At 41.4% G+C, this 21291-nt stretch overlaps 1 protein-coding gene across 6 annotated transcripts in view; it reads left to right on the forward strand.

Moving 5' to 3' along the window:
- LOC104331505 (protein TUNAR) overlaps window positions 1–21291 on the forward strand; it is a 173223-nt gene that overhangs the window by 30389 nt on the left and 121543 nt on the right. The window lies entirely within an intron of this gene.

Raw genomic sequence — 21291 nt, forward strand, 5'->3', positions numbered from 1 at the left:
CTTACAGAAGTTTTGAACTAAGCTAATGCATTATGCATCTGAACTGGACAGAAAAAACTGTAAACTGTGTAATAAAAGTTGGAAGTGTAGAAATGCTTGGAGTTTAAAAATAAAATATGAAGAGCATCCAAGAAGATGAAATTGTGTGAAGAAAGAACAATGAAGACAAAGGAAACATTACAAATATGAACAACTGGGAGTTTCATCACAAGATTACTCAAGAATACCTGGACTGCATCTTTCCCCATGGTTAAAGTTAATCTACAATGGAAAAGCTGTATCATCAGCTTTCAGGGAGCCAGGAACAGAGTCACTGTCTTGGTAATTCCAGTCCATGCTGTTATCAATAATCAGTGTGGTGTATATCGTGGCTCTGGAAGTGGAGCGTGAAAGCTAACATCCTCAGTACGAGACTACCTGTTGTGGAAGAGAAAGGGCGGTACAAGCAACAGCCTGCCCTACATCCCAGCAGAAACAGCTTTCCCATCTTCCCCATTCCCAATGTGAGAGGGCATAGGAAGGGCAGTTATTAAAATGCGTGCTGACCTGCCTTCTGAAAGAGCTACTGCAATAAGAGCTGGAGCAGAGATCTGCAGTATTCATTAAAAAGAGGAAACAAATGGTGTTAGAGACAGCTTCTTGCTGTTGGTACAAACTGGTTCTTAGTGCTGAACAAAAAAGAGTTTATCTACATCTTATTTAACATTTGATTTGAGGGAACAGTACGATTTCACTTCCCCAGGCTACTTTAGCTGTTGTGTGAGTGCGTGTAGAGCTTTGTGGTTTATTGTGTGACTTAATAACAGAAAACCTTGGGCTCTAATCTCTTCGTTCCTTCCCCTCTTCCCTCCCTCCTCCCCATCTCCCCTCTCTGCCAAGAAGAAGAATGAAACAACCTTTCCTCTTCCAAACAGCATCCCCAAAGGCACAGACAAAAAGCAACTCAACAAACAGATAAAACCTAAGTGCGTGTTCCACACAGTGTTTCACAGTTTCTAGAAGAAACTTTTGACTTGGAAAAGTTTGTTATCTTTAACCTATTTGCAGTGTTTGCAGTAGAGTTTTAAGTTAGATTGCCAGGTATCAGAGCTGGAAAGAAATGGAAAAAATAACCCATATTGTATTACTGAAGACCGTGAACGTGCCTGATGTTAAAGAATCTTTCAGAGTAGCAGAGCATTTGTGCCGTAAGACTTTACATAGCGATGCTTTAATGCCCTCTCAGTGTAAATAACAGTAAATTCTGTATGAGACATGCTCTTGAGGTCACTGAATGTTTTCCTTTGAACTTCCTCATTGGTATCTCTGTAGCATGAAGGGGGATGTAGAGGGAAAAGAAACAAAAGAATAATAATGTTAGCTATGAACCAAGGCATTGGGGCTAGCTGTAAGGATAGAGGTTGGCTAGGAAGGATTAAACAGCCTCTGCCCATAGAAATGCCCGTCATTCTCCTAGCCCCAGTGGCAGATGTTTTCTCTGGCAGCGCAGTGCTGGTGTGTGGAGCCCTGCTGCAGCTCAGACCTGCACCACAGCTTGTGGTGGCAGCACGCAGAGCCCTGGGTAGGTCTCACCAAAGACAGTTGCTGCCTTTAGTCTGCAGGTTCCCACCCTGCTGAGAGATAGTGCAGGCAGCCATAGCCTGGGCTGCCTTGGGACAGTGCTGAATCAGAGTAGCTGTCGCCTGGGCTCTGGGTGTGTGGGCAAGCTTTCTCAAGGACAGCTGGAAACACACTCATAGTATCAGTTGTGATGTGCTATGATGAGGTGTCTTCAGGTTTTCAGATTGCTACATTTGTTCCTCTGCTGGCCAGATGGCCCGTTTGAAACCATCTTTTCTGAGTTATACCTCCTTACTGTCATCACTTGCTTGTTGCCTGAACTTCATAAATACAGCCCTAGCGTAATACCCAACCTTTAATTTGTGAATGCAGTATAGTTGTTATTCACCTTGCAGTTAACTCTCTGATGCAGGGTTTTTTCAGGGTGTATTTTTTTAGTATTCCTTATGGAATTCTTCAAAGCTCTTTTCTAATTTTTTTTCTTTCTTTATCAGGGAACTTTATTTCACAAATTTAAGATCTGATTGTGGAACTAAACGTTAGCAGTCGTAACCACTGTGATGCTGAAGTCTTTGTAGCCTAATTAAAAGCAAGCTCTAACTGGAGCCTGTCTGGATTAAACATGCCTGTGTAATCTCACAGCAAAACTGCTTCATTAATGAGTGACTGGAGTTGTCACTCTGAACAGGACTGGTTTCAGTGCCACGGTGGAGGAGGTTGTCCCATGTTCGATCAGTCCACATGAAGCCAACATGGGGTTTGAAACTGTGATGGACTGGCGTGTGGATGGGACTGCTCTCCTCCCTGAGCCCCAGGGCCAGGCTGGACCACAAGGCAGCTCCTTCCCCGCCAGCGTACTGGAGCCTCCTCTCAGAAGAAGCCTCAGTAATTGCAGAAGAGGTGATCACACCATCTCCTCCTGATTTGTGGGTAGGACATGGTAAGGGCCTGCACCTGGAGACCCGGCCAGCAGGATAAACCTGTCTCATGCTGAAGTTGTGGCTTAAGCCCAATTATCTGTTTTCTCTGTGAGCTTAATGTCTTTTGTTTGAATAGAGTGTGAAGATGCATTAGTGTTTGGATTGCACCTGTGCCTAATTCTGGAAGTTACATATGTCAAAGGCTGCAATATTCATAAATCTCTTTCTTGCCTTTAGCCATCTTCTCATCTAACTTGTGCTCTTTGGTGCAATAATCCAAAGACTTGGGACAATGTGTATGTCTGGAACAGAGCAGTGTGTGGCTTTTGATTGTTCCTCTGATATATTGTCACCTGCCAAAACTGCAACCTGGACTATGACAGCAGGGAAACTGCAGCATTTGATAGGTCAGGTGTAATCTTGGCATTTGTAAAGAAATCTACATCACAATTTAAATCAAACCAGGAATCCCCTTTTGCCAGCCCTTATGCAACATCTATTCCCACCTGAAGAGCTCCAGGTCTAAAAATAGCAGAGAGGAGACTATCAGCGTGGGTTACATAGTGACTTTAATAATAAAAATATGCCTAGAGTGGTTGTGAGCATTTCTGAAAATGCCTGACATGTTGTCTTAAATCTCTGTTTACCTGTTATGCAAGTTGGGATTTCTCCTATGGTAGGTCACTGGGCTGAATATCCGGGAGCCTGGGTTAAAGCTTAAAGGGGAAAGAAGTGGAACAGTGAAAATGACCAAGTAGGTTTGTTGGGTAGAAAGCTTTTCCCTGTAAATGTTTGAGTCTGTAAGGTTTTACATAGCCAGTAATAAACAGTCCCTCTCAAACTGCTTATCAGTATGTCCTTTCTGTCCATGTACGTAACTGCCCTGGGTTTTAGTACGTGGGATCTGGGTTCCTGACCCTACTCTGTGTGATGTATTGTGCAGCATTGAATACTTCCTGAGCTATCTATGTTCACTTCAATGTTTCAGGGCAGGAAATAATCCAGGATATGTTTTCCCTTGTCTACGAACTTCTTTGCCTCAAAATGTTGATGATTTAAAAAAGGTTTGAATGGAACTTGTGTTAGTGGCAAATGTTTTGTCAGAGGTTGCAGGGCTAGACTGCTCCAAGTCCTAAACATAATCTGTGGCAGGAAACAAACATGTACCACTGATGCTTACATTAGGATTAAATCTAAAACAAATGCACTGAAATTAAATAATATAAAAGTAATGAAATGGTCTTCACTCCCCAAATTCTCCAATTATATCTGATGTTTATATTATGATGCTCTATTTTGACAAATCAGAAAAATTATTATGGAATATTTGGATCATGAAAGACTACTTAAAAAGTACTAGGCAACTATAACTTTATGTACCAATAAATACTTAGGCTTTTAAAAGACCTTGAGAGCTATTGTTGGCTATAAAAACATGGGTTGCTGTCCAGAAGAACAATATTGGAAACACTGATTCAGTAAAATGTGCAACATAAACCCCTCTGAGTAATAAACAACATAATAAAAACTGTCAGTGTTGTAATTGTTTAAAAGGCATTTTCAAACCTGTAGCTGAGACCACACAGAATAATGACTGAAGATGTGAGAAACTTATGTTGGATTCTCTCCTTGCATGTGGATTTTCTGTGTGACCTGTGATCTGTCTCTCAGTAGCTCAGCTCCCTGAACGCTGGCTCAGATGTCCAGCTGAACTGCCGCTTCCTGAGTTTACTGTCTGTCAACCGGGTGTGTGCAGGCTTTTTACTTTACTTCTGACCTCTTGCAAGTGTATCAGTGTCAATTAAAAAGTTCAGGCTTTATGTGTTTTTGTCATCACCTGTCAGAAGTGCAAATAGTGCATGAAGCTTCACTGGCAAATTGGACCTCGTCAAGTAGTGGTAGCCTGACTGGGTCCCAGGATGGGGACAATATTCCTCTCCCAGTCTGTACTGCAGGGCACCCTGCATATTATACCAGACACAAGTGGTTTTTGGGTCGTTCTGGATAAAGGTTTCTTTTCTTGTTGAAGGAGTACTTAGTCATGAGAAATATTTTCTAGCTGGAGTTCAGCTTGCCGTTAGTCGCCACTTGTGCGGTTCACTGGCTTTGTGCCTGCGGCCACATCTCCCTGTCTGGAGGCAAAACGTGTGGTGGCCAGGGCAGCTCTCTGTCAGCTTGTGTCTTTGGAGGGGTGGTGGTCTCGCTGAACGTCCAGCACTTGCTCTCTGCTGGTTGTACCACACATGAGACAAAGCCACGGCTGTCAAGAGGTTATTGAAGAGGAACTACCTTGAAAGGGGGACTCGGGATTAAATTATGTACATAGGTGCAGGAGCTGCTGGGAAAACACATTGCCTCTGACAGAGATGTGGCTGAGTTTGATCAGAGGAAAGACCTTCCAACAACTCAGAGAACCTGTTCTTTTACCTTGTCATGGCTTATTCACCGACTGGCAAAGATGTATTACGCTATTTAGTGTATTCTTTGTCCAATCATGGATGATAGCTAGAAAAATTTAAAATCCTCCTTGCCTCAACATTTTCCCCAAACAGTTATTGCTATTAAAATTTTCATGGCAGCTGTAGTAACTAAAAATACATAGGAGTTCACTTACATATTTTATAACTTAATTTGTGGTCAATGACAAGCAGCTAAGCAGATTCTTTTGTGAAATAACAGTGTGGACAAAAGCAAGTTTTAGGACCCCGTGGATGTAAGTTAAGGCTGTGTTGATCCTTTCACTCTTTTTGTGTGTTCCTGGCTCATTGTCACTTAAAGTTGCCTGATAGAAGTGCAGATCTTGACCCATGTTAAACATAAGCTGTACTAAACTTGACTTTCATCAAAATAAATAATAATTCAACTATTTCTGCTGATAACCTATGCCGAGACAGACATGGCAATGGTAAGAAGGCTTCTACCAGTTGTTCAAGCATCCTGTGAACTCCTCTTCCCCTCAGGTTAGGAATCTTTAATGTTGTCCCTCACCATTGGAGACAGAGCTCAGGAAAAACTGCTGACCTCAGCAAGGACAATTTTCTTAGTCTCTTGTCATATCTGGATGTGAAAGTGAAGTAGAAGGTTGCACTAGGCTTGCCTAGTAGGAGGATGCTTTCCAAGAGCCCTTACATGAGACACCTTTTGGCTCCTTACTCTGATGTATGAATTGTGCCAGTGAGCTGCGCTGCAAAGATGGTGTCTGTTACTTTTTCTCCATTTGGAAAGACACGCTGTATGCTGTCTTGCTTTGCAGTCTGCGTACGTGGAGGAAAGGGATGAAAGCAAACAGTAGAAGGGCACGGAGCTGTGTTCAAGCCTGATGATTCAGGCTATAAAGCAAATGCAAAATTCCCGTTGTCTGATCCCCCAAGGGGAGGGGAGCTGGTGTGGGAGACGGCCGAGGGGATGCGGTGGAGAAGGGGCAAGGGAAGAGATGGGGAGGGGCTGGCAGGCTGAAAACGTGTATTTTGGGTATATTTTATTGCGCTTCAAAAGCAATTCTGCCTGGCTAAAAGGAGTGAGCTATAGAGTGAGGAGCTGTGAATACGTGAAGTCTAGGCTAGCTGAGCTCGTGTGTGCGTGAGGTAAGTTGCTTGAAAATACAGCAGTAATGTTTGGTGTCGAGATAAAGTTACAGTCTAGAAGAAAATGGAGATAGGATACTTTCTGCAGGAGTCTTGTGTTGTGGAGGCCCTTCAGGAATTTCCTCCATGCAGGAGGGCTGTGCTGCTCGCAGTACTGCCGTTCTCTTGCTGTGATCCGCAGTGGAGGCTGCTCATACACCAGGAATGGCTCATGGGGCCAAAGAGGCTCCTGTCACTGGGATGGTGGCAATTTGCATTGGGCATCGCCACCATGCAAAACTTGGCAGCCTAAAATTGTGAGCTCAGTGTTACTGTAAGAGGGGTAAAATTAAGTGTCTAAATGAAAGGATTGTGAAAGTAATATTACAGTTTGGGGAGCAAGTATTCTGTGTTATTCTGCTTATCTGCACTGTTGGTACTTCCTTCCTCCTTTCTCTTTTTTTCTAATGCTGCTTGGCAAGCTAAATTACTTGTCTTTGAAAGTGGAGTTTCTAGATAGGGGGCTCAGCCAGCGTTTCAGAAGCAACACAACTTCTGATTCACCCCTGGACAAGTCCCAGTGGAAGGATTAGATGTGGCTGAACAAGAGGGGTGTGAACAGAGAAACACATATGAATTTACCAACCTGCTGCAAGGAAGTTTATGTTGATGGTGAAGAGATTAAAAATTAAACTATCATACTTATGTTTGTGGTGTTTTTTTGTTTTCCTTTTTTAAACAAAGTGTAGCCGGTGAAGAACTGTGGTCTGTTCTGCTGGAGACTTCCCTTTTCCTTGAACATTGAAACCAAGGAAACTGTCAAACATTTTCAGGTGAACTATGCATTGTGCTGTCTTCTAGGAGACCTAGCTTTGTGGGCTGAGAAGTAGCTCTCTCATTTCTGGCAGTCTCATTAGCTGGCTACAAATTTCAGCAGTGAGTTAGTGTGACAGTGTGTTGCCCTGTGGGAAGCAGGTCAGGGATGCTCAGCACTCTGTCTGAGGGACCCTGCTTCAGAGAGAAGTGCAGAGAGCTAGAGGGATGAGTAGTCTGGCTGGGAACAGCTCTTTCACTGTCCGTGCTCTCCATCTGGTCATGTGCTTCGGGTGACATTGGTAGTGAGAGAAGGAGGAGGAGGTAGTACATTGTTCTACTCATCTGCGCTCATCCAGCCGTTAGTGGAATGACACAGAGTGCAGATCTGAATAAGCAGCGGGCACCTGTGCAGTCTCCTTCCTCTCTGTTCAGAGATTATGAGTTTGTTTTTTTGAAGGGGTCTTTGTCAGGTTCAGGCACTAACATGGATGCAAATGCAGGCAGTAGTTTGGAGTCCTCAATATTGCCTTTAAATGGCACCAATTTGCTCCAGCAGTTGCTGCACAAACAGTAGGGGATGTACAGCCTTAGGTTCAGATATCGGCTTTTAGTCCAGAGCACCACTGCTTCTCTCTTGTTTTCTTCCAAAATGCTCGTACCGTATAGAGAACAGGAGAAAGAAAGCATCAGTCTTGACTCGATACGCTTCTCTGAATTTCCACGACTGTCTAATGCGATACCCAGCAATGGATCATCGCTTCTGTGGGGCTCTTCCACGCCAGTGAGCTGGTAGGGCAAGGCCTGGTGCGATGGAAAGGTCCAGGCAGCTGGCAGTGAGCCAGGGCGTTTCCTCATGAAAGCTGTCACGATCCTGCCTGTTGCCGCGGGGACACCACTCATTTTCTTTGGATACATTTTGGGCAACATGCGATGTAAGCAGATATAGCTTCAGATGATTTAAACTTAAACCAGAGTGATTACAAAGCTACTTTCACTTGCTGAACTTGGCAGCCTAAGGCATTGTTTATTTTGCCATAATACAGGCTCTGGGCAAAAACTATCCACGACAGCAACTCAAAATCTGAAGATTAAACAATTACTTCAGTAAAGATTTCAGTGTGGCATTTGACACACCACAAATTGCCCAGCATATATAATCTTATTAACTGGAGAGGGGAGATCCTTGTGCGCTTAGCATCAACAAATGCCGCAGACTAAACCGTGCTTATCTTAGGCAGCTAACTAAATAGGCACTGAGAACTGGGTCTGATGGTTGGCTCCTTGACTCGCCAAAGTAAATACAGATAATACCACGTGTTCTGAACATGCCAGAGTGAAATCCTACTGCTGCTTTTTCCAGAGTATCTCTAAAATCTGTTTTTCCTTGCATAACTCTGGTCTTGCTTGCTTTTTCTCTTACTAAAATTTTCTTTGTTGCAATATTAGGAACCTTATCCCATTTGCTAAATTAATGCAAAAACTTCTGCTTCTTCCATGTTGTCCACCTCTCAAGTAAAACGGATACCCTGGTCCAGGATGAGCTCTGACATGCTGCAGAAAATAATATTCCTTTCAAAAATACTGTGCTAAACAAATACCAACAAAGTTACAATGTCAAATATACAGAATTTAGGGAATAACAACTGAGTGTCCCATGCAATATTTCTTCAGTGCCACTGCATGTGTTTGCTGTGATGCAGTCTTCAATTAAGTGTGTACTCAATAGTACTTTTTTAAAAACCTGGTAATATGCATTTTTAATAAGCATTAAAAATTATTTTTTTTATGACTGTCTTCCATTTTGGCTAAGGACATCACTGACACCAATGCAAAGTTGTCTCTGTGTGGACAAGCCCTAGAAGGAGATGACGCATCTCACCACTTGGATACAGTTGAGGAACATATCGAGATCTTGGATTCCCCTGATGAAACAGTCATGGGCATTAATGTTTTAACCCTACCTCCTCAGCTATATCTTTGTCTCCTTGGCCTGTGCTTTTCATCCTCTTTCATGATCTTCTTTCTCTCCTTCCAGAGCTACTAAAGCTTCTTTTGGGATGCATTTTTATGCAACTATTCCCCTGACTCCATACAATTCCTGGTGGTGTTTTACAATTCATGTTTGCAGGTTTCATAAGTTAAAATGAGCCCTTGGACTCATTCTCATTTTTAGCAATGTCCTCCTTCCGTGAAGAGTAAACATTTGTAAAAGTCAAGCTTAACTAGTGTTGCCTATTCTCCCTTAAGAGAACTCCAACCCCAATAAATCAAAGTAAAGTAAATATTATAAATAATTTGGGTGATATGCTTGGTTGTTATGTTAGTAGTTTTAGCAAATGGTACCTACATCATTAGGGAATATAAGGAGGATCGTAGAAATCAGAATTCAGGTTGGATGGGACCTCCAGAGGTCAATGACTCCAACCCTCTCTTCAAAACAGATCTAACTAGATCAGGCTGCCCAAGGCTATGTCCTGTCACCATCCTGAGCACAGTGAAGCCGGTGGATTGCTCTGCGAGACACCAGGCCTGCTGGAGAGTTACCTGTGACTGTTTGCTTTAATGGTGTGAAACAGGATGCCTGAATGAACTCCTGGGAAGACAGAAGTATAAAACACAGTTAGATGCGTAGGAAAGCCCACACTGCAGGAAAGACCACCTTGGAGCAAAAGGCAGGAATAAACCCTGAACAAAGGAAAAAAGTGGGGATGGAAAATGGGGGATTTTCAAGCGCTGAGCTGGCAGAATGTGAAAGTGAACTCTATAGGTTATAAATCTATGCCAAGGAATTTCACATCCTTCCCAGAAAACTTACCTCTAAGCCACTACTGTGAGCTGTGGACATTGATTCTGGAGAGAACCCATAGTGTTTCTAATGTGTTTTGTTGCATGTGGTGTGCATCTCCTGTGGTGTGATGTAATGTAACATGGCAAGTGGTGTTATAAATAGAATGATGAGATCTTGCAAAAACCTGCCTGGCAGGCAAACTCACTGTCTCTTTTTGAAAGGCTTCCTGAGCTCTCTACTGCGCTCCCTGCTTTTGTCAAAAGGTACCTTCCACCCTGGTGCCCTCCTGCTCATGTTCCCAGGGAGCGGTTGGGATTGTTTGGCTTTTTCTCCCAAATTCCTTTTGCATGTCAGCAGCACAGCAAAGACTTCGTGGGGGCAGTCTCTTGCTGCTCTTGGTTCCTGTCTCTCCTTTCATCTGTGTCACTGCATTCCGAATTTGCTCGGTGCTATGGGCAAGATACTAATTTTGGCAACCTTGTGTAATTACTCTGAAGTCAGTGGGGTTAACGCATGTGTACAGTAGAGCTCCAGTCAGAATCTGCCTTATGTTGTCTTAATATTTTTGGTGCTTTTTTTTATTCCCCCCCCCTCCCCCCCGCTAGTAAATTCAACCTCTGTGGCTTCAACAGCGATGCTACTGGTAGAACAGTGTTCAGACAATGTTTTAAAATCGCCTACGGAGTCAGAGTTACCAACATGACAACATGTGAGCAGTTCCCTGGCCTTTCTGGCAGGGATGCTGGACTGCAGCTGTATGGTCCCCAGGTTGCTCTCTGGAAGAATGCTGGGTTACTATATTTATACCTATGAATTAAGAATACTGCTTTACCAGCATTTATTTCTAGAACTCTTTGGGTTTCCAGGCAGGCTTCTCCTCTGGGTGCCTGACCAAGAATAGTTCCTTTTAGCTGCATCTGGTATACGAGTTGAAGGTCATAGAAATTGCCTACTAACAGTCATTAATCCAACGCATCAGCTGTAAGACTGGACTTATCAGGACTTCCTCTTGCATGTTTCGTGTTCTAGTGTGTGACAAAATATACAGAAAGGGACTTAAAAATTTCTAGTGAAAAATAAATTCAGGTGTTTTGTCTTCACTTATAGACTAAAATGATATGTTTCCGAAACTGTGTTGAAAGAAGCATTAATGAACAACAGAGTGATTTATAGAGTCATAGAATGGTAAGGGTTGGAAGGGACCTAAAGATCATCTAGTTCAATCCCCCTGCCATGGGCAGGGACATCTTCCACTAGACCAGGTTGCTCAGAGCTCCATCCAGCCTGGCCTTGAACACTTCCAGGGAGGAGGCATCCACAGCTTCTCTGGGCAATCTGTTCCAGTGTTTCACTACCCTCATGGTGAAGAATTTCTTCCTAATATCTAATCTAAATCTGCCCTCTTTTAGTTTAGAGCCATTCCCCCTTGTCCTATCACTACACACCCTTGTGAAAAGTCCCTCTCCATCCTTCCTGTAGGCCCGCTTCAGGTACTGGAAGGCTGCTATAAGGGTACCTCAGAGCCTTCTCTTCTCCAGGCTGAACAGCCCCAACTCCCTTAGCCTGTCCTCGTAGGAGAGGTACTCCAGCCCTCTGGTCATCTTCATTTACCCGTGTTGGCTCAAATACTCTGATATATCTGTGAAGATACTGTACCATAGATGCCTGAAACTTTGACATGGTGTGATCTCCTGTTGCAAAGCTTGTTACTTCTATTGAGTAAAAACCAGACATTTTTCAACAAATGTCTTCCCGAAGTCTTAAATGATTTTGAGATACCAGTTGGCAAGTCCATCAAGTAGGCAGGACTTTGGTGGCATTCAGTCTCCTTTGGTTGAGCCACACAGGAAAAGTGTGCATGCAGAAATGGCTGAGACACTTTACAGGGGAGAGGCTGCACCACGCAGTTCCTAAAGGGTGAGGAGGAACGGTCATATGTAGCTGACAAATAATTGATTTGTTTAATCGTTTTCCACTGATGGTGAGTCTGTATGTAAGAAAATGTTAACCAGGGAAGGTGTTAGCACATGAATGCATTGAGCTGAAACTCCACACGTTGTGTTTGGCTCAGTAATTTAGGCAAAAACAAAACAGATTCAGCCTAAAGCAACGTAGCTCTTGTTAAATTTCACAACTCATGAAACATTTGAAATGCTATGGTGTTACAAATTAAAAGCACGTTTATATGCATGATTGGATGTGTATCAGCAGATAGTTTTTTAGTAAAGTCTTTTTTTGTTTACGCTTAATCTTTTCAGCTATGCTGAAACATGATTCTTTATTAAAATTTATCTTGTGTTGTGTCACCCTGCCTCCAGTTTTGCGTATCTCACATCCCCATTTGGATCTCCTGCACAGAGTTTTATCTTCTGTCTGGTTACCTTAAGGGCTGTTCTTTGCATCTGAATGTCTTCTCCTCTCTTAATTTATTCTCCTCCAGCTACAAGAATTTATTTCTATCTGCAGTACAGAAAAGCAGTCAGACTAAGTAATGAAAGCAAGTGTTGCTGCTCTTTCCATCACAGAACATTTTTCTTCTAGATCTAAACATGTGCTTCTCATCAGAAACAAATGGATCTAGTATGGGCTGCAATCCAAAGCATATACAACAAATTCTAGACTTCTGCAACTGTTTAGTTGATAGCCAGGAATTAAGATAACTACAGGACCTTCCAATACTGCTTGAGGAGCAGAACCAAATGCTACAATACAGAAGAATGGGCTTGAAATGTTTTTGGTCTCAAAGTTCCCTCATTAGAAATGTAAATACATGATAAACAACAGAAATACTGGAAGAAACTGCAGTTGCTTATAAAATCTTCAAAACCTCTTTTAGTCACTGTGGTATCTTGTCTCTCATTGCTGATGGATAAGCATGAAGGGGAGACTAAATGAGCTAAGTGGATGCTGTGGGATTTTGGAATCCTTAATGGTTATTTAAATTGCATTTTAAATGTGTAACTGTGTTGAAGCCTGGATTCAGCAATGCAATGGAATCTGAAATTAAGTATGGCTTCAGTAATCTCCTGGTGTTAAGCAATACTTCCTAGAGTAATTTGAATAAGTTTTGTAAAATTACCTAAGGCTTATTTTTGTTAATTGCCTTGTAATGGGACATACAGAGCAGCAGAAACACTTACTAGAAAGGTGAGGAGAAACTAGGTCCCCCTGAAATCCTCTTCTCACCTTTTGAATCCACTGGCAGGAGGTGTCTCAAGCATCTTAAGGTGCCTTCAAGTTCTCATGTTCTTAACTCTACCACCACTTGCCTGTAATCACATAAGAAGTTGGTACTGGAAAGAAAAGAAGATGCATCTGCAGCTGATGCAATGTTTTTGCATCAGCCCACTATCTAGTAAATATTGTTTAAAACAAGTTCTAGAGAAACAGATTTTGTCTTTTAGAAAAAACAAAAACAAACAAAACCAAAAAAACCCCAAACAAAACAAAAAACCACCACAAAAATCAAAGAAACCAAACAAAGCAAGCTAAACACAAACTCCACACAAACTTTTTCTGGTGCGTTCATGGACTCGTTCTTCAATGACACTCACGAAGGATTCCCTTTTACTGGAAACCTAAGATGAGGAACTTCACAGCACAGTTCTTTTTGTGGCAAAGAGCAGGGTATTCCTTGAGCTACCTTTGCTCACTTCTAGCATTGTCTGGCTGTAGCACAAGCCATCCTTTCCTGCAGCAAAGTGGCTCAATAACCCTTCTGTGAATGCTGAAGAACTGCAAATGAATGTAGGGAAGGAATTCACTTCAGATCAAATGATACATTTATGTTGTCGGAGCCTCTTCAATGCATAGTTTCCTACAGGAAAAACTATGTAGTCAGGAAAAGTAAAGCAACTGGAAGATTCTGATGGATAGCAGCTATTTTAAGGTTTTGCCTCTGAGCCACTGAGATAATCAGAAGTTCTGATCTGTGAAGAAATGTGTTACCGAAAGTGGGGTAGAGGACCACAAGACAAGAAATATAATGTACTTTGGTCACACAGTGGCAACTGCTGCAGGGACTTGATACACCTGTGTTTCAGTGATGCTTTTTGAGATGTCAAGCCTGATGGACTGCCTGTGTCTTCATGGTGGTTTGCCTATAGCCTTTGAGTGTGTGGGGTTTTTTTTCTTCCTCTATTAATACAGCTTAAAAAATAAAGCAAGAAGGGAAAAAAAAGCCCACATCCATGATCACACAGTGAATATTAAGGACACATACCATGCCTCACTACAGCAAATATGGTTAGTATCCTTAAAGTAAGTGATGAAACAAAAGGTTTTTCTGTTTGTTAAACCACAGTGCACGTCGCAGCTGGGCAATGAAATCCATTCCTCACAAAGCTCGTCTGAGAGCTGTGCTCTGGAATTTGTGTGCAATTCTCCCACAGTTGTCTTTGAGCTTAACCGTCTCCCAGTGCAGTGAACCAAGTGCCCAGCAGACTTTCCTTTGCCCATGTATATCTTGAATATTGGCGCAGCTGGGATATGAGTTTGTTTATCTTTCTTTCTGTAAGCAACAAGATGAATTGAAAGGGAGTGTGCCTCTGTTCCAACCTGTTCTGTATGTGCCAGACTTGTCCCTGGTGGAAGTCTGCCTCCGAGTATCTTTGCCCAACAGTTGTAACCAGTCAAGCTGCGTTCAAAATAACTCTAAAATCAGAATAATGCTTCTATCAAGATTATTAGGTGCAATTAAATGAAATAAATTAGTCTCTCTTTTTAATACTCACTTCAATTTCTAAAACTTGTTACTAAATGAGGAGTTAGTTTATTATCCTACAGATTCCCTATGGAAATAATTAGCTTTTTTCACCACTGAGAATCAATTCAGTAAGCTATTCTTGAGACCTATCTTGCCAAAGATAGTGCTTAAAAGTGTTCTCTCTGTGAGTAATTGTTTTCTGTGTTATCTGGAGAAAGAAATAGATTTACATCCTAGAAACAATTGCAGTGTGCTAAAATTGGCCACTTTCACAAAAGCCAATTAATTTTTTTTCCCCTGTTTTCTACCTAAGAGTTCAATTTTAATATGGAAACTATCTTGAGTTACAGTGATATGGGGTCAAACTTATCAGACGATATTTTCTGGTTATTCATCATTGTGCTGTGTGGGTCTTGACTTCATTCTCTCCTGCACCCCTCACAGTCAAAACATGTTCTGACTATTTATTTTCTTAGGCTTAGGGGTGGGAGTGGGGGGGTGGGAGGTGTAGGGGTTTTTTTTGTTACAGTTCTCACACCAAATTTGGATGAAAGATCTTTAATCTTCCCTGCTTTTCACCTCTGAGTAGATTTCTCCTGTGTCTGGAACTTCCCCTTAGGGCTGATGGTCCTGCTCCGGTGTTGGGCTTTTGATGGTAATCTGGGAGTTGTGGTTGACATTTGAACAGAAGGCCACCCTGCAGGAGGGTGGTGGCTGAGCCTCTGGATAAGAATGCCTGCTCCTGGTTTATAAAATGGGCCAGCTCTTGTGCTTGTGACCAGTAACGTTCGGACTGTGCTCCCTGCAGGCTTCTCGGCTCCTTTGCCATTTTCAAGTATGGGAGAGTGAACGCTGATCTGGGCCACTGAGTGAGCATCATAAATGTTTTGCTCAAAGGGAGATCATGCTAACATTGGGCTAAATGCAAAGTTTCTTTTGTGTCCCTAAACCTGTAAGATGTACAGGGGCTTTGTTTTGATCTGCACATATGCTAACTTTGGATAGAATGGCCAATGCCTTATTACTGCTTGGAATTACGAAACCAGCTACAACAGAAGTTCAAATGGCTGCTTCATCTATTATGTACAACTTGGAACACAAACAACTTTCCAGGCTTTGTTCACAAGAGACCAGGGCATGTTTAAAAACAGTAGAGAAGGAGAATACAATTCATTTAAATTCTTAAATTCCAGACAAACCTGTGCTGACAACCTCAGCGGAGGAAAAATGAAGCATTAACTTCAAGGGTGGGGGGAGGGAGGTGAAGCTAGAGGTAAAATTGTTAAAATGCCTTTAAGTATGAGGTAGCCTGTTAACAAAGTTTCCTGCTCCTGTACTTGTAACTGTGTACTGTTGACAGATGCAATCCCTCAAAAAAAGCCAAACTGTGAATGCTCATCAATGTAAGTGCCAGATAATGATTTGCACTTAGTTTTTTTGTCACAGAATCACAGAGTCACCTTTTCTCTTCTCAGTAAATATTTTCCTCCTGAAATGTTTGTCACGGCAGTTAATAATTTAAAGTTATTATGTAGATAAGGACTTCACCCAAGGCTGAAATTACATTGGGCAGTACAGCAATATAGAACAGACAATGATCTTTACTGAGTTTACCCTCCGAAAAGCCAAGGTAGACTAATAAAAACAGGCAACAACTAGAAAAATAATACAAATGAATTTCTATTTGAAGGACAGCTTATGCCAGGAAGAGAATAGAGTGTTCTTCTAAAGTATTTATTTCCTTCTTCAGTAACTGCTAAGGGAATATCCTTCATATGTGCAACAGCCAGGGATTTTCTTTTAGATATAATTCAAGTGAAAATTGCAGGGATCTCTTCCGTGCCTAAAACATATTGTTTAGGTGTATGTTAAGTGTAGTCAAATGCTGTCTTGCATTCCCATTTAGAAATATTAACTAGAGACTGTTTGGACTTGTTTTAAAAATAATGTCCTAGAATATCTGTGCTCAACAAGTGTTGTTCAGAGGTCCTTAGTTCCAGTGAATTTGCTCTACTCTTTGCAGAGGGATACAGCACTGGCTTCAGTAGAAAGGGGAATGGCCCAAATGAATGAATAAATAGGGACAAGTGGATCGCAAAACCAGTTCTTGATTTCCTCTACCACAGTGTACCTGCAGCACATGTGGACACCAGTGAAATTAATCTGGCAAGGCAGAATTCAGTTGCTGTGTTAATTTTTTTTCTACTTTTAATGTAAATGCTGCCTCTGCAAAGAAAATGGCGAGTCTGAATTTCAGTGGCTAAAGAGATCTGTATGTTTATGATCTCAGTGCAAAGAGGAAGTCTATAGATCTACAAAAGAACCTTCTGAAGGACCAAGTAGTAGGAAAGGTATACATTAACACTGGCATGGCTTGTTATGAGTATAGCTGGCAAAGGCTTCCAGTTTCAGCAGTACAAAGTAGATAGATCACAATCTCAAGATATGCTGTATGGGGTGGGAGGTAATTAGGCTCACTTTTTAGTAAGTGCAAATACAGTCAGTATGGTGATGTTCTGATATTCAAATATTTTGATGGATCTGTTCTGAAAGGGTGCATGTTTATAATAAGGGAGCTATATTGGTATACTGTATGTTTCTTGCCCAGGTGTGGGCAGAATACTTTTGGTGCCCATTAGACCCTGCTGAGATGACTTGTGATGTGGTGTCCAGTGAACTATGTGGCATTCAAAGTCTACGAAACTCTTGGAAAATTTCATCCAGGAAAAGATTATCTGATGTAGAACGGAATTATTAAATGATGTTCTGTCTAGGCTCCGAGGTGTGGTGGAATATACTTGTGCCAAAAAAAATGGCTGATGTGTCTGCAGCATCTCCCACTACCAAAATCCTTGAATCCTATGCTTGCACTTCTCTGAATGCAGTATACTTTCTGATCCATCATATGTTCTTGTAGAAGCTTTCTAGGTAAACCCAAATAGCTGAATGAACGTGCCTAGAAAAGTAAGGAAGGACAGAAGCTGCCAGTTATTAACTGGGAAAATTTCACTTGCAGAGTGGAAACATGGACTTGCAAATATGGGCTTGAGAGTGTTTTTATCTTCTCTCTGTTCTGACTAAACTACTTGGTTCTAAGGTATGCGTTGGCCCTGTTCTTCCTCAGCTGTTATCTCCTGTAGTAAGTACCATCTACAACTTCTTTCTGATGATGTAACAGCTAAGTAGGTAGGCAAATTCAAATCAAAATCTTTTATTTTAATTTAGAAATAAATTAGTGACTTAACTGTGAATTGCAAAGATCAAGTCGGATTATAACTTGTTTCTGTCAGATTAACAGAGGGCCATATTCACTGATTCGTGATGTATCCGTGGATGTAGATTGCCCAGAACGCTCTACCCACGCTTTAGATACACTTACCAGCTTCTTCCCTATCACATGAACTATTCACATCTATGGTGAATAATCAAGATACTGACAGCTACTAAATCCTCTTCGATTTGTTTTATGTTATGATAGCTGCATGAGTGGTATTCAGTGCACTGAACTTGGTGTCTGATGCCAGTATCTGATCTCTTACAAGAACAAGGTGGCCCTTTATCGGTATTCCAGCTCTTGCGTAACAGCCATCTCTAGCAGATCTCTGCTGCTAACTCTTGTCTCCAGATATCTCTGATGTTTGCTACGTAATCAAGTCTCATCTTTTCCAAATCTTTTCACAGTTCTTTTTCTTTGTTGATGTTCTCTGAAAGCCTTTGTAAAGGAAATGTGGAAATGCTCTGGGTCAACCAAATTTTTTTTTATACTGCCTCAAATTCCACTTTTTATAAAGATCTGTTGTTACAGAGAGGTATATTGTTAGTACCTATGCTACTTAAAAAGCTAGTCTTATAGTCCTGAACTTTTCATGAAGTGCAGAGTTAACAAACATTCAAAACCTTATTGTAAGGCAAGAAGAGACCCCTTGAGTCAAATAAATTGAGTCACCTGTTGAACACACCCAGCTCTTGGTATGACTATTTTGCTGGTGCTGGGCTTGTCATAGTACAAATAGAAGTGGGTGAATTGATATGGTATGTCTGAAATTGCTTTTCTTCTAAAGAATATTGCTCTGGGGCTTTTATGCATGTCTGATCTCATCATGTCTAAGGGATATGTAAGTATCTCAGCTATTATGCCACACTATTTGTTGATGCTAGTAGAAGTAAGCGGAGTGTCAAGTTTGAATATATCCGCTGTGGGGGAGGGTTTTAACTTTAAGACTGTATTTCAATGCCATTACAACAATAAAATTGTTGGGGGGGGGGGAAATAAATTCTATAAACTTTCACTAACCCAGAAATGTCATAGACTAATAGTTGTTCTCCAGCCTCTAAATAAATAACAGTGCATGAATTCTGCAGGATCAGATAGTTATCCCCTTTGGGGATGAGATAGCTATTAATATTTAGTCCTATTATGTCATGAATATTATTTTAAAAATAGACATGCAATTAAGTGATTAGGTAACAATGGAAATAACAGTACAGACCAATTAAGGTTCTAAAATCCTGTGTTGAAAATGTAACATTTTCGTGCTATCACTGTCCAAGAAAGAAATTTTTTTTTTTTTTTTTTTAAATTACTATTACATTTTATAGATTGTGAAAGAAAGGCACGGAGATTGTAAATCCTGCTTAGGGTCATAGACAAAGTAAACAGTAGAACTAAGAAGTTCATATTTCTTATTTCTGTGTTTACAGTATGAAGGTATCAGCATCAAAGAAGCTTTGTATTCAGTTTCTTTTTCTTTCAGAACCTTATCCAATCCCCTCTTTCTTATCTCCTGTTAATTTGGGGGTGTTTTTTGTAGATAAAGGGATCTGTTTGCAGTGTATCTTTCTTCTCTGCTGATAGGATATTGGTAAGATGCTGTCTCTGATATAGCCCTGCTTTCATGCTTGACACCTTCTTCCACACGTGTCAGTTAAATAATGCTTCCAGCTCTTGCCTCGTTATCACTCTGATCAGATTTTGATGGAGAGGTTATTAGCAATTGAGTTCACAATCTCCACATGTTTCTGTACTTTTCTTGACCTGTGAATCTAGGACATCTCTGAAATATTTATCTGGCTTCAGCAAGAAATTTTACATAGATACTGTTCTTTTAATATATCCTTAGTGCAAGCTCTAAAAAAATATCCTGAAAATAAGTATGATAAGCTATGAAACATTCTCCTAGAATAAGAACATTTATGTGTGAGGGAAAGAATATTAAAAAGGAAAAATTCAGTGACAAATTCACACCTTTTCAGATGTGTTGGGAAATCTTAGGAGCTACGTTGACAGTGTATTCCAGTAGGTTTGCTGTGATAAGCTAGAGAAGCAGAATGACCGGTGTTTGCACTGACCCTTTTTTTTTTTTTTCTGTAAAAAAATTTTTATGCTACTCTTAGCTGGATCACTAAAGGTGTTTTCTAAGGTGAGATCACTAAAGGTGTTTTCTAAGGCGAGGGGGTCGACTAATGAAGTTGGAATGGGAGGCCGGTTTCCCAAATGCCTTAATGTGAGGTTTACTCTGAATTTTCCCAGGGTATTAACAGAAGGCTACTTTACACCTATGGTGTGCCAGCGGACTCAGCCCTGACGCGAGTGGTGGTGGTGGCTCCACGTAAACTGGAAAATGCTGAAGCTGGAACAGGAATTTCCGAGATGCTTTCCTTAGGACTTCATAATTACACAGTGTATCTTCCCAATGAATATAAAATTTCAGGATTTATTTGACAGAAAAGTCATAGAAAGTTTGAACGGTGAAAGCTCCAAGGGAGTGATGATTGTGGGCTGTCAATGGACTGGAATCTGCACCATTACTATGAACAACATCAAATGAAAATTAGTATCTTGATTTTCTGAAGTCACAAAAACTAAGATTAATTCAACTCAAATTTTATATGCTTGCGTTAACACAGTCACTTAGGCTCATGGAGTTGGAGAGAGAAATTGCCTGATCCTGATAAAGGCTATGAAATGCTCCTGGAGGAGCTTATCACTCAGAGTTTGGTTTTGGGGAAGCCTATGTGATTAGCCTGTAAATTATGTAGAATGCATCCTGCCTCAAATTTCAGTTGTTCATCAGACTCAAGCCTGGCCTTCAATATGAGGTACCCTTATACTGAAAGGCGGGGGAGATTTACTCTAAGGTGAAGACTTGCATTCCTCACAGCACTGCCGGTTGGAGGGCGTGCTTAGTGCAGATGAAGAGAAGTTGTGCTTTGCATAGCCCCTCTGTTCTGTCATGACCATCTGTCAAACCTGGTGGCCAGAGTGCTCCCTGCCAGGCAGTACAATGACACATCTATTAATCACGTGGCTGAAACAGGGTGATGGTCAGGCACGGTGGACTGAACCATGGTGAAAGTCAGACATGTACAAAAGTGAAAAAAACAAGTCATTGGAAAGTTTTAAAATAATCATTTGACTGATTACAGCTTAAGTTGTAAAGTTGCAAATACTTTTGAATGGGATTAAAGAAACTGGGAAGGGGAAAAATATCAAACTACCAGTATGAGGAATGATTAGGTTAATAACTTGCTGAGCTACCAAGCATACGCTGTGGGAACCAGACATTTACAGAGCCCTGAGCAAGCTCTTTCTCGGCTAGGTGCTTATGTACTTGGGGGGGGGGGGGGGAGGGCAGAATCAACACAACTATCTTCTTCCCTGAGCTAGAGCTTCTTGGTCCTTGCTAAACCACGCAGACAGAGAAGCTTCTATGGGGACTTGAATTGAGGAGGCTAGAGGGATAGAGGGCAGGAGTGGGGAAAGTCTTGATTGCTTGAGAGATATGCTCCAATATTTGTTCTTTTGATTGAAGCTGAATGAATGTTCCTACCTCAGTTATCTCAAAACTTTGTTTTCGCCAGATCTTTTGGCTGCTTTGAAATTCTTCCCCCTAGCTTCAGCTGTGTGTATTACAAGCCCCATCTTGGCTGATCACCCAA

Source organism: Opisthocomus hoazin, chromosome 7 (assembly GCF_030867145.1).
Source record: "Opisthocomus hoazin isolate bOpiHoa1 chromosome 7, bOpiHoa1.hap1, whole genome shotgun sequence".
In the NCBI taxonomy this organism is placed as follows: domain Eukaryota; kingdom Metazoa; phylum Chordata; class Aves; order Opisthocomiformes; family Opisthocomidae; genus Opisthocomus; species Opisthocomus hoazin.